Raw genomic sequence first — 14685 nt, 5'->3', positions numbered from 1 at the left:
GGCCCCTCTGCTGCAGGTCTGCTGGAGTTTGCTGGAGGTCCACTCCAGACCCTGTTTGCCTGGATATCACCAGCAGAGGCTGCAGAATAGCAAAGATTGCTGCCTGTTCCTTCCTCTGGAAGCTTTGTCCCAGAAAGGCACCTGCCAGATGCCAGCTGGAGCTCTCCTGTATGAGGTATCTGTCAACCCCTGCTGGGAGGTGTCTCTCAGTCAGGATGCAAGAGGGTCAGGGACCCACTTGAGGAGGCAGTATGTCCCTTAGCAGAGCTTGAGTACTGTGCTTGGAGATCCATTGCTGTCTTCAGAGTGATGGGCAGGACTATTTAAGTCTGCTGAAACTTTCTCCGCAGCCACCCCTTTCCCCAGGTGCTCTGCCCCAGAGAGATAGGAGTTTTATCTATAAGCCCATTACTGGGGCTGTGAAAGGAGATTATAACTGTACTGTCTGGTCAGTTCTGTGCCCCTGCCTCATCACACCCTCCTGCACCTTATTAGTTAAAATTTACTTTTGTCTGATGAAATACAGAATGTTAAATAAGACAGAAACATATTTCTCTCAATGAACAATATATAAGCCATCCGGAGAGCTTATATTATGACTCCATTTCCTCAGGAACTCAGTCTCTTTAGGTCTCATTACTTCATTATTTCATGATGTTTCCTTTGATATAATAATACAAGATGATTCTACCACATCCACAACACCCAAAGCAGAGTAAAGGAAGAAGGCTATGAGGCATATGCTCTTCCTTTGTGAACATAACCAGGAGATTGACTCCATCCCACTTCTGATTGACAAGGTAATGGACAGGATAAGAAAATATCGAACAGCTATAGATATGGTTCCAACTAAAAACCATATCACTATGAATAAAACAAATAAAGGATACTGCGAGAAAACATGAATTTCTGCCTCCTCCAATTACCCAAATCTGAGGGAGCCAGAAGCAATTTATGAAAGGAGATGAAGAAGAAAACGTACAAGTAGAAAAATAAACATCAATCTCACTCTACAAGAAGTTGCATATCTGTATAGAGCCTGGCTACTGCTTAGAGGGAAGTCTGTCTTCACAAAGAATGCCCAAGACAGTGTTATGGAAGATATGATTAAGGAAACTCCAGACCTCTTGAAACAAATGAGGTAGTGCTTCATTCTTTTGGAAGAAGTTGTTTGATACTTTCATAGCTGATAAGGTTTGGTTGTCTCCACACTCAAATCTCATCTTGAATCATAGCTCCCATAATTCCCATGTGTTGTGGGAGGGACCTGGTGGGAAAGAACTGAATCATGGGGCGGTTTCCTCCATACTGTTCTCATGGTAGTGAATAAGTCTCACAAGATATGATGGTTTAATAAGGGGAAACCCCTTTCACTTGGTTCTGATTCTCTCCTGTCTGCCACCGTGTAAGACATGCCTTTCACCTTCCACCATGATTGTGAGGCCTCCCCAGTCACATGAAACTGTGAGTCTACTAAACCTCTTTTTTTTTTTTTGATAAATAACCCAGTCTCAGTTATGTCTTTATCAGCAGCATAAAAATGGTTTAATACAGTAAATTGGTAATGATAGAGTGGGGATCTGCTGTAAAGATCCCTGGAAATATGGAAGTGACTTTGGAACTGGGTAACAGGCAGAGGTTGAAACAGTTTGGAGGGCTCAGAAGAATAAAGAAAAAATGTCGGAAAGTTTGGAACTTCCTAGAGACTTGTTGAATGGATTTGACCAAAATGCTGCTAATGATATGGAACAATGAAACCCAAAATAAGGTGGTCACAGATGGAGATGAGGAACTTGTTGGGAAATAGAATAAAGGTGACTCTTGCTGTGTTTTAGCAAAGACACAGGTAGCATTTTGCTCTTGCCCTAGAGATTTGTGGAACTTTGAACTTGAAGATGATTTAAGGTGTCTGGCAGAAGAAATTTCTAAGCAGCAAAGCATTTAAGAGGTGACTTGGGTTTTGTTAAAAGCATTCAGTTTTAAAAGAGAAACACAGCATAAGAGTTTAGAAATTTTGCACACTGATGATGCAGTGAAAAGGAAAAACCGTGGATTCACAGAATGTCTTATCCACCACCATAATATTCCACACAGCATTGCCTCTCACCAAGGCACTCACTTTATAGCTAAAGAAGTGCGGCAGTGGGCTCATGCTCATGGAATTCACTGGTCTTACCATGTTCCCCATCACCCTGAAGCAGGTGAATTGATAGACCGATGGAATGGCCTTTTAAAGTCACAATTACAATGCCAACTAGGTGTCAAAACTTTGTAGGGTGGGGAGAGAGTTCCCTAGAAGGCTGTGTATGCTCTGAATCAGCATACAGTATATGGTACTGTTTCTCTCCTAGCTAGGATTCAAGAGGCCAAGAAGCAAGGAGTGGAAGTGGAAGTGGCACCCTCACCCTCACCCCTCATGACCCACTAGCAAAATTTTTGCTTCCTGTTCCTGTGACATTACATTCTGCTGGCCTAGAGGTCTTAGTTCCAGAGGGAGGAATGCTGCCACCAGGGCACACAATGATTCCATTAAACTGTATGTTAGATTGGTACCTGGACACTTTGGGCTCCTCTTATCCATAAGTCAGCAGTCTAAGAAGGGAGTTAGTGTTGGCTAGGGTGATTGATCCGGACTATCAAGATGAAATTCACCTTCTATTCCACAGTGGAGGTAAGGAAGAGTATGCATGGAATACAGGAGATCCCTTAGGGTGTCTGTTAATTTTACCATGCCCTGTGATTAAGGTCAATGGGAAACTACAATAGCCCAATCCAGGCAGGACTACACCAAGACTCTTCGGGAATGAATGTTTGGGTTACTCTACCAGGTAAAAAACCATGAGCTGCTGAGGTCTTTGCTGAAGGCAAAGGGAATACAGACTGGGAAGTAGGAAAAGGTAGTTATCAATAACAGTTACAACCATGTGACCAGTTGCAGAAATGAGGACTGTAATTGTCATAAGTATTTCCACTTTATTTTGTTAAGAACATGTTGGTGCATTATACACTTGTACTAAAAATATTTATTTTATTTTCTTTTTTCTTTATCATGTGACATAAGATTGAGTTCATATCAGCATTTAAGTGTTGTTAACTTTATGTCATAGCATTTGGACTGGCAATTGGTGCATTTCCAGTTGTAGGAAGGATAGCTATATTACATTAGGCATAATTATTACCTTCTTATTGTCTTTATTTAAAAATTATATATGATTTCAGGAGATGTGCATGGGTTCAAGTTGACAAGGGGTGGATTTGTGATGGTCAATATTGAGTGTCAACTTGGTTGGATTGAAGGATGCAAAATATTGTTCCTGGGTATGTCTGTGAGGGTGTTGTCAAAGGAGGTGAACATTTGAGTCAGTGGACTGGAAAAGGCAGACCCAATCTCAATCTGGGTGGGCACAATCTAATTAACTGCCAGTGTGGCCAGAATATAAAGCAGGCAGGAGAATGTGGAAAGACTAAAGTACCCCATTCTTCTGGTCTCAGGATCCCATGCTGGAAGCTTCCTGCCCTTGAACATCGAAATCCAAGTTCTTCAGCTTTGAGACTCTTAGACCTTTGACCACAGACTGAAGGCCGTATTGTTCGCGTCCCTACTTTTGAGGTTTTGGTACCCAGACTGGTTTCCATGCTCCTCAGCTTGCAGACAGCCCATTGTAGGACTTCAGCTTGTGAGTCAATACTCATTAATAAACTCCCTTTTATATATACATCTATCCTATTAGTTCTGTCCCTCTAGAGAACCCTGACTAATATAATAGCTTCAGAAAAAAAAAATCATTCTGTCGGTTTAAATACATGATCTCTTACAAAACATAATATATTAAACTTATTATTACATATTATATATTTATTTATTTATTTTAGAAGCAGTCTTGCTCTGTCACCTGGCTGGCGTCCAGCGGCATGACGTCGGCTCACTGCAACCTCTGCCGGCTGGATTCAAGCAATTCTCCTCCCTCAGCCTCCTGAGTAGCTGAGATTACAGGTACATGCCACCACGCCTGGCTAATTTTTTGTATTTTAGTAGAGACTGGATTTCACCATGTTGGCCAGGATGGTCTCGATCTCCTGACCTCGTGATCCACCAGCCTTGGCCTCCCAAAGTGCTGGGATTACAGGCATGAGCCACCGTGCCTGGCCTATATGTTTTCTTATGTAATTGTTAAATGACTAGGTAGAAGTTCCCAGTCTAAATCAGAGACAACACAAGTAATGTAATTATGTCAGTGAGATGAGTAATTTATTGCAAACCTATGGCTATCTATGGAAGTAAAACTAAACAGAGAACTGTTTATTTATCGGAAGATTAAAGAAAAAATTCATGGTACTGGCCAGAGATATTTTTCTAAGTGCCAGAAATGAGTCTTTAGATTTATTTGAATAAGAAGAAGGTGAAAGAGTAAAGATATCATCTGCTATGAACCTATTAACATGTACTTCTTTAATATAATTATTACATATGGATTAGTGTAAAGATAACTCACATTTTTATGGTATTAAGTCTTTCTAACTGTACATACATATTATATGTTTTTTCATGTAAATGTTTTAACTGTGACCTCTTTATCCTAATTAGTTAATATTGTTTACTGCTATCAGTTTCATTTATTATATTACCTAGGAATTTCTTCTTATATGTATGAATGTATTAATTTTATATATTAATTTTGCAACCAGTTATCTTACTAAAATTTATTATCACTGATAGTGGTTTTCCAGTAGGTTCTCCTGAGCTTCTCTTTTGAGAAATATATCATTTTTGTTAATGATTTTCCCACTTCTATTTCAATTATAATTCCTCTTATTTCTTTCTCTTATCTAATTTTGTTGGTTAATACCTTTAAAGCCAGAATTTTTCCAGAGTAAGAAGACATTCATCTAGGTCAAATTTTTTGTCATACTTCTATCTCTGTTTAGTGCTGATGGTTTGTCTGCTTGGTATTAATCTGGAAGGATATATGTGGCTTGACTAAAATTCTTTTCTCTTTAAAATAGTATAATTCTACTTCCGTGGGATTTCCACCTATTTCTCCTGTTTTGTTCATAGAAGTAGGTTATTAGTCTTCTTTTTTTTCTAAGATATTACATGAAAGGAAATATCTATATATAGAATATATATATATATATTGTCTTCACTGCTCTTTCCCCTTTAAAACTAGCCATATAATATACCGATAAGGGAAGGGTAAAGGAAGGTGAAAGGCAAGACAATGTAGTGATAGGATGGGGGTGAGGTTGGAGAAGACTATTGAAGTATCCAATGTATTTGCTATGGCTGATATCAGGTAGAGATTTTCAGTCATGTAGCTAATAGGATAAAAACTCTCTCTTTTTTGTTTTCTTTGTTCAAGCTTCCTCTGATTCAAAGATCAACACAATCATTGCCTCTAATATATTTTAGTCATGTCCCAGTGTTTAATGGGCTTATTTTAGTTCTTTTCAAAACCTATGCAATTATAGAATAAAAATCTTTATTGCATTGTGTTTTTGAGGAAAGTTTTTATCTTTATTGTTATTTTAATGACATATTTGTGGAGGGAAAAATACTGTTCATCTTTCTTTATTATAATTAGGAATTATTTGTTCCTAAACTTTTGAATGCCTTCTTCAAGAATGCAGTGAGCAGTATTAACAGGAATAATGAAAAGCTGGTAATAAATATATATCTAATAATAGAAAACACATTATGTTCTTTATCAGTACATGATTTCAAATTATATTTTTACTAAATTATTTTATGAGAAGTTAATTTTCAAAATTAAACACAGCTGGCTTCGTCGTAAAGCACAAAAGGAGAAGGAGGCAAAAGATAAACATTTCACAACTTTTAAAAAGCATAAAAATATTGGAAATAAATGAAGACACTATATATTTTCTTTCATTTAACAACTTTAAACAACTTACATATTACTCATATAACTAGAAAATTTAAAAATTAACTTTTTACTTAACATGAGTATGGTGAATAACTTGTACTTAGTTCTTTAATCACAAAAAATTATTACAAATGATTAAAGAAAAAGGAACATTTCAAAAGTTGTTTCGAAGTATCTATAGATTATATTTGTACACACATTGCATATGTCTAAAATATAATATATATACAATTTTATATTCAATGATATACAATGACTCTTAATAACATGTAAATATACAACTTATCACAAACTAATTTGTAGCACTAAATTATTTTTCTTAATTTCCAAACACAAAATTTTCAAATAAACTCAGTCTGTTTTTATTTTGCAGAGAACACATTGGCAAGATTATGTATTTGAACATACTGACAGATTGATTTTTCCTAAAGCTAAGAAATTACCAAGCAACTTCCCTCTCCAAAAAAAGAAAGCATCACCTCATTTATATCATGTGGTTTGAGGGTTCCTTAATGAATATCTTTCCTAACACTGATTTGGGCATTCTTTTCAAACATACATCTGCCTCTAAAACAAAAGCTAGGTCATGTACAACGATCACGTCATGCAACTTCCTGTGAATGTACATCAAGAAACAGATGCTTCTAACATCTCTTATCTGCAGCCTGGAGAACATAAAGTGATGGATCACGAAAATTTCACTTCTATATAGAATTTTAGCATAATTTAAACTAGGAGTCAGTTCTTTCAATCGCCACATACATATTTTAGATTTGGGAGGCTGTACATGGCCTCGGTTGCAACTACTTTGCCAAAGTGAGAATGAAGCCATTGATAATACGTTAAATACAGATGTGGTCACGTTCCAAAAAAACTATCTATAAAATAGGCAGCCAGGCCAGGCGTGGTGGCTCACACCTGCAATCCCAGCAATTTGGGAGTCCGAGACAGGTGGATCACCTGAGGTCAGGAGTTCGAGATCATTCTGGCCAACATGGTGAAATCCCGTCTCTACTAAAAATACAAAAATTAGCCGGGTGTGGTGGTGCATTCCTGTAATCCCAGCTCCTCGGGAAGCTGAGCCACTAGAATCACTTGAACCTGGGAGGGAGAGGTTGCGGTGAGCCAAGATCATGCCTGCCACTGCACTCTAGTACCTAGGTGACAGAATGAGACTCCGTTTCAAAACAAAACAAAACAAAACAAGGCAGCCAGCTAGTAGGTCACAGTTTACTTACTCTTAAGTAAGATTATAAGTTTCATGTGTGCCTTGTACATGAAGAGTTGCAAATTAAGTATTTATAAAACATAGAAATAATTATTAGGGTTTTTTAGTTTGCTTCATCAAAGTTTTGGTAGTTTCTATACAATCACTTGAATAATTAATATCAGAAGTGTTTGTTTCCCTTTGAACCATTTTTTAATATCACTTGGACTTAGGATGACAAAAAAATTTGTTTTTATGTATACTTAACATTGCTCATTAACAAATCCAATAATAAATAAATAAAACATCTAGGTGGAGATTTACCATCCTACACACATACATTGAGTACACTTCCTCACTGCAATTATGAGCTTTTCTGCTACATATTAATATATATCTTCTTGAAGATTGCACATTCTGTAAAATTACACTAAAACATATGATTATGAATATGGTAAACATATGATTTGTCAGTCAAACCATGGTACTTTCAAAAATGGAACATAATCCAGTGGGCTAGAGAACCCATAAATAAAGTTGCACACCTACAACCAAGGGATCTATATCTGATCACACCTACAACCATAAGACCACATGAGATACCATCTCACACCAGTCAGAATGCCTATTATTAAAAAGTCAAAAAATAATAGATGCTGACAAGGTTGTGGAGAAAAGGAAATGCTTATACATTCCTGGTGGGAATGCCATTGTGGCAAGCAGTTTGGAAGTTTCTCAAATAACTTCAAACAGAACTACTATTCAACTCAGCAATTCCATTACTGGGTATATACCCAAAGGAACATAAATCATTCCACTATAAAGTCACATACACACACATGTTCATCATAGCACACCACAGTAGCAAATACATGCAATCAACGTAGAAGCCTATCAATGGTAGACTGGATAAAGGAAATGTGGTACATGTACACTGTGGAATACTGTGCAGCCATAAAAAGAATGAAATTGTGTCTTTTGCAGCAACATGGATGTAGCCAGAGGCCAGTATCCTAAGTAAATAAATGCAGAAACAGAAAACCAAATACCGCATGTTCTCACTTATAAGTGGGAGCTAAATTCTGGGTACTCATGAACACATAGACAGGAACAATAGACACCTGGTGCCTACTCCAGGGTGGAGAGTGGGAGTGGAGTAAGGATCAAAAATCTACCTACTGAGTACTATGCTTATTACCTGGGTGACAAAATAATTTTACATCAATCTCCTGCAACACACAATTTACCCATGTAGTAAAACTGTGTGTGCACTCTCTTAACCTAAATTAAAAATTGAAAGGAAAAAAAAAGAAGTCACTAAAAATAAAGTCTAAAATTATTTAAACTTGAAAAAAATATATTAATGAATTATTCATTTGTATTAAAATCTGTGTCTTAGGCTCATTTACCTTAGCAGTTTAAATGGCCAGTCATTCTCGGGTGGTTTCTACTGTTAGAACATGAGATTCACTTTTTAAATATTGAAATAGGTTCTATTCATACAAAATATTTTTACTGGATTATAATATTACTATTAATATCAACCAAGAGAAATTAGTAAAGTTACAATTCATTTAGTTTATATTTTATTAATTTTATTATATTTTACAGAGAGAACAACTTTTATAAATATTTGAAAATTTGAGTAGATATTTGGATGTGTTACTAATTGTTTACTTGAAATAATGAAACATATGTAAATTTGCATCTATCACCCATTAAGTCTTTAGAAAATAATGAGTAAATGTAAGATTTCAGAGTCTCCTTGCAATCATTTTAGCTCTCCAAGTTCCTGAGTAACAGGCTGGGCTCTCTGACCCAAAGAAAATAAATAATATAAATACAAAATAATACTTGCATTTTCTTCCCAGGGCATTTTGCTCTCTGGACTGTAACCTCCTTATGACTATCTTGGATCCTCAATACCCAGCACAGTGTCTGACACATAATAGGAACTCAATCCATGTTTATTTCATGAATAAATTAATGAATTTCACTTAAAAAATAATGAAAGAGAATTATAGTTATGCCAAGAATACAATAAAAAATCCTTAAACCAGGTCAATCAAGGACATTCTGGGGAGAATGAAAACATTGCCTCTATCTTTCTAGGGTTTTTTGATTGGGCCTGAGGATTGAGTTGACATAAAACAGATCAACAGGAGAAAACATATAAATTTAATTAACACATACTTGATGTGGCCCAGGAAAATAAAGAAACAAAGACCAAAGACAAAGTTGGAGTCATACACTGAATTAGAAAAAGAGCAATACATTGTAAAAATGTGGCAAGACACAGAGGCTTAGGTTAAGCCAGTTAATTGGATGGAGAAGTCACTAGGATGGTAAGGGTTAGGCTATCAAGATTTGCTTGTATCAATTTTCTTCAAGTTTAACTGTCCATCCTTGAAAATAATAATAATTCTTTCGTTTCCTTCTGATATAAGTAGGGCATCTTTTACAAGAGAATTTTATCTCCTGCTTTTTAAGTAACAGAGCAAAGGTCAGAGTGATTTTCTTTCACCTGCTGGTTTTCAAGTGCCTTTAACTCAAAATAGTAAATGTGCCAAAACAGCATATTTTGGGCTGCCCTTTTCTGAACTCCTTCACTTCCCAGGACTTACGATCCTAATTAGGAGAAAATGAGGTGGAGGAAAGACTCCTCAGGACACCTTCAAGTTTGTATCAAAGAATTAAATTAAATAGTAATTGGATCTTGGGGGAGATAACTTGGACCAATCAGGCAGTTTAGATGGCCACAGGCAACTACTACAATATCAAATAGGCATGTCGCAACAATATAGATGTCCTGACAACAGTTTGCTTAGAGCTAAGGCTACTCAACTGATGTGAGAATGAACATAAAATGAAGCCCTGCACCCGTGAAGCTGCCATTAAGCGGCAGAGTAGGCCATGAAACCTGTGAGCAGTCAAGAGCAGCTCAGGATTGAAGGTGTGCCTCCCTGGGGGCAAGTGTTCATTTTCACTTTTGTTGAAATACAGCTCAAAGAGGTCTGGGTGAGGTAAAGTTCACTTGCCTTTTCATGTTGGAGGTTTTAACTCTACTACTATTACCTCAGCTTTTCTTGCTTAGGGAAGATTATGAATCAACCAGTTTGACTTTCACATTTTACTGAAGTTAAATGTTGATGCTCCTATTATGTTAGAAGCTCCTATTTAGTAATCATGTAAGAGAAATCCTGTTATAAAACAGTGCTCTTTTTCCTATCACTCTAGATTAAACCATACAATTGAATTAACTTTTTAAAAATATGCAGTTGGAAGAAATAGCACAGAGACAGCTTCCTTACTCATTTTGCTCAGTTTTCCCCCAGGTAACATTTTGCAAAATTATAGCATAATATCATAACCAGGATATTGGCATTGATATAATTCACCAATCTTATTCATATTTACCCAGTATGTGTGCATGATGTTCTATATAATTGTATCATCTATGTAGTTTCCTATATCCACCACCATAGTCAACATACTGAACAGTTCCAACACCATTGGAAACGTTTTTGTTGCCCTCACTGTTCCTTGGCCCCTTGGCCCTGTCACCAGCTAACCACTACTCTTTCCTCTACTTCCAAACTCTTCTCCTTTCAAAAAATGCTACATCAATGGAATCACACAGTGTGTAAGCTTTTGGGGTTCATGACTTTTTTTGTGTTCCACATAATTTCCTGCAGATTCATTCAAGTCGTTACATGTATCTAATTTGTTCCTTTTTATTGCTGATTAGTATTCTATGGTATGATTATATCCTAGTGTGTTTATTCACCTATTGAAGGACTTCGGGGCTGACTCCAGTCATTATTCAAAATAAAACCACTATAAACATTCATGTACAAGTTTTGTTTAGACATAAGTTTTTTTATTTATCTTTTAGCCAATGACCAGAAGTACAACTGGGTCATATGGTGGTTATATGTTTAGTTTTTACAATAATTGCCAAATTGTTTTCCAGAGTGATTGTATCATTTATATCCCCACCCATGATTCATAAGTAACATAGTTAATTTGCAAACTTTCTACTGCTTGGTGTTCTTTCTTTTATTATTATCATCTTTAAACTTTAGCCATTTTGATAGGTGTTTTGTGATATAGTGGTTTCAATTTACATTTCCCTAATAGCTAATAATGCAAAACATATTTTCATGTGTTTCTTTGCTATTTGTACATTCTTTTTGTTGAAATGTCTACACACTTATTTTGCCAATTTTCTGATTAGATCGTGTTTTCACTGTTGAATTTTAGGAGTTCTTTATATATTATAGATACTAATCAATTGTTAAATATCCAGTTTGCAAATACCGTATTTTCACTCAGTCAATTGCTTGTCTTTTTCCTTCACATGAGCTTTCAGAGAACAAATGTTTTAGTTTCTTTTATTAAAATTTTTTTATTGATGCTAATAAATGTACATAGTTTTGGCATACATGGGATGATTTAATACAGTCATATGTTTGTAAAGATCAAGACAGTGTACTGGGATATTCATCACCTATAGTCTTGTCTTTTCTTTATGCTAGAAACTTTCCAATTATTATCCTTTAGGCTTTTGAATTTACAATAGCTTATTGTGAACTATAGTCACCCTACTGACCTATTTAACACTATGTCTTATTTATTCTATCATACTGTATATTTGTACCCATTAATCAACTTTTCTTGATTCCTTCTTCCCCTCACTACCCTCCAGTGGTAGATGAGTAACCACTAATCTACTCCCATGAGAGCCACTTCTTTAGCTCCCAAATGTAAGTGTGAACGTGAAATATCTGCCTTTCTGTATCTGTCTTGTTTCACTTAACATAATGACCTCCAGTTCCATGCATGTTGCTGCAATTGACAGGATTTCATTTGTTTTTATGGCTGAACAATATTCCATTATGTGTATATACCACATTTTCCTTATTCATTCATCTGTTGATGGGCACTAAGTTAATTAAATATTTTGGCTACTGTGAATAGTGCTGCAATAAACAAAAGTGCAGATATCTTTGTGATATATTGATATCCTTTTTTTGGATATGAACCCAGTATTAGAATTTCTGGATTATATTGGAGTTCTATGTCTACTTTTTTGAGGAATCTACATTATTGTCCATCCTGGCTTTACTAATTTATATTCCCACCAACAGTGTAGGAAAGTTCTGCTTTCTCCACATCCTTGTCAGAATCCATTATTGCCTGTCATCTTGATAAAAGCCATTTTAACTGGGGTGAGATGATAGATCACTGCAGTTTTTATTTGCATTTATCTGAAGAGTAGCAATGTGGAGCATTTTTTCAAATACCTGTGGGCCATTTGCATGTCTTCTTTTGAGAGATACCTACTAAGGTCTTTTGCCCATTTTTAATGGGATTATGTGATCTTTTCCTGTCAAGTTCCTTGAGCTACTTATATAGGCTAATTATTACTATCTTGTCAGAGGAATAGTTTCCAAATATTTTCTTCTATTCTGTGGGTGGTCTCTCCACTTTGTTGTCTGTTTCCTGTGTTGTGCAGATTTAATTAGATCCAGTTTATCAATTTTTCTGTGTATGGATCTGCTTTTTATGTCAAGTATTAGAATATTTTACCTAGCCCTAAATATCAAGATTTTCTGCTGTTTTTTTTCTATAAGTGTTAAGAGTTTTATATGTATCTTTTTAGTTCATATTTTATTTTAATTTAATTTTTTACAACGTGGGAAGTTTAGCTTAAGGTTCACTTTTTGTCTAAGGAGATCTAATTGCTCCAGTACAATCTGTTGAAAAAACTAAGTTCCTTTCATTGAAATGGTTCTGCACATTTGTAAAATATCAGTTGGACATATTTATGTGGGCTGATTTCTGGATCCTCTTTTCTATTCTACTGTGTGTCTACCAAACTCTACTACGACATCGCTTTGAATACTATAGTTAAATAGGATATTTTAGAGTAGAGTAATTCATCCAACTGATTCTCCTTTATCAAAATCGTTTTAGCTATTCTAAAGTTTAGAAATATTTGTTTATGTCTGCAGAATGTCTTGCTTGAATTTGGATGGGAATTACATAAAAAATGTAGGTCAAATTGCAGAAAAATAGTATCTACACAATTTTGAGTCTTCCAATCAATGAATATGATGTGTCCCCATTTATTTAAATCTTCTTTAATTTCTTTCATTAAAATTTTATAATTTTTCAATAATTTATAATATTTTATTAAATATATACCTAAGTATTTCCTTGTTTTTCAAGTGACTGCAAAAGGTATTATATTTTAAAATTCAATGTCCATGTGTTCATTGTTAGCAGAAAGTAATGCAATTGATGTGTGTGTGTGTGTGTGTGTCTCTATGTGTGAATCTTGCATTTTGTGGCCTTGCTGAACTCACTTATTAGTTTTAGAAGTTTTATTAACGATTCTTTGGAAACTTCTGCCTGGACAATTCTGTCATCCACAAATCAGAATAGTTTTATTTCTTTTTTTTTCAACCTATATATTTTATTTGCTTTTCTTATCTCAGGAACAGGAACTTCTAGTACCATATTGAATGAATAGTGACAGTGTCCTTGCATTGTTCCCATTTCTAAGCAGAAAGCCCTTGTTCTTTACAATTAAGTATGCTGGCTATAGGTTTTTGTTAAGTGTTATCAAGTTGAGATAATTTCCCTCTATTCCTAACTTGCTGAGAGTTTTTCTAATGAATGAAGTGTTGAAATGTCAAGTGCATTTTCTGACTCGGTGGATATAATAATTTACTGAATTTTTGTTTAGTAGTTATACGTTACTAAGCAGGGAGTACCAAAGCCCGCAGCTATAGTCATTGACTTGTCTATATTTCTTTTGAGCATTGTCAGTTCTCAATGCATTTTGGAGCTCTATAATTTGTTAAACCTTCCTGGCGGATTCAAACTATTATCATCATGTAACATTCTTCTTTATTCTTGTAATTTTCTTTGTTCCAACGGCTACTTTACCATGCATTAACTTTGAAAAATGTGATGTTTAAACGAATTTGATTAAAAGGTTTCCTAAGCTCCAGTTTTATTTCCCACTGGTTTATTTTGAATATATGTATTTTTCTAAACATTCATCTTTATCTCTAAATTATCCCCAAGTATAAAATAAAGTTTATTTTCATCGACTCTTACAATGTTCTTTTATTGATATTTATATACATAGTGCAATGATTATCACATTCAAATTAATTAGCACATCCATCACCACCCATGAAATATGTTAGCTACCCAGAACTTTTTATTCTTATGACTAAAAGTCTGTCCCCGTCCTTGATTAACATTTTCTCATTTCTCCAGCCTCACAGTCCCTGGAAATTACCTTTCTCTGTTTTTATGAGTCCGATTTTTTTAAATCCCACTTGTAAGGGAGATAATACAGTATTTTTTCTGTGTCTGGATTATTTTATTTAACATAATGTCTTCAGGATTATCCATGTTTTTCTAAACATCAGGATTTCCTTACTTTTTATGGCTAAATAATATTTCATTGTATGCATACATTTTCTTTATCCACTCATCAATCTAAGGACATTTATGGTTTTCCATATCTTGTCCGGTGTGAAGAGTCCTGGAATGAACATGGGAATGCAGACA

This window comes from Nomascus leucogenys, chromosome 7b (genome assembly GCF_006542625.1).
Source record: "Nomascus leucogenys isolate Asia chromosome 7b, Asia_NLE_v1, whole genome shotgun sequence".
NCBI classification, from domain to species: Eukaryota; Metazoa; Chordata; class Mammalia; order Primates; family Hylobatidae; genus Nomascus; species Nomascus leucogenys.
This window is presented reverse-complemented; position numbering follows the sequence as displayed.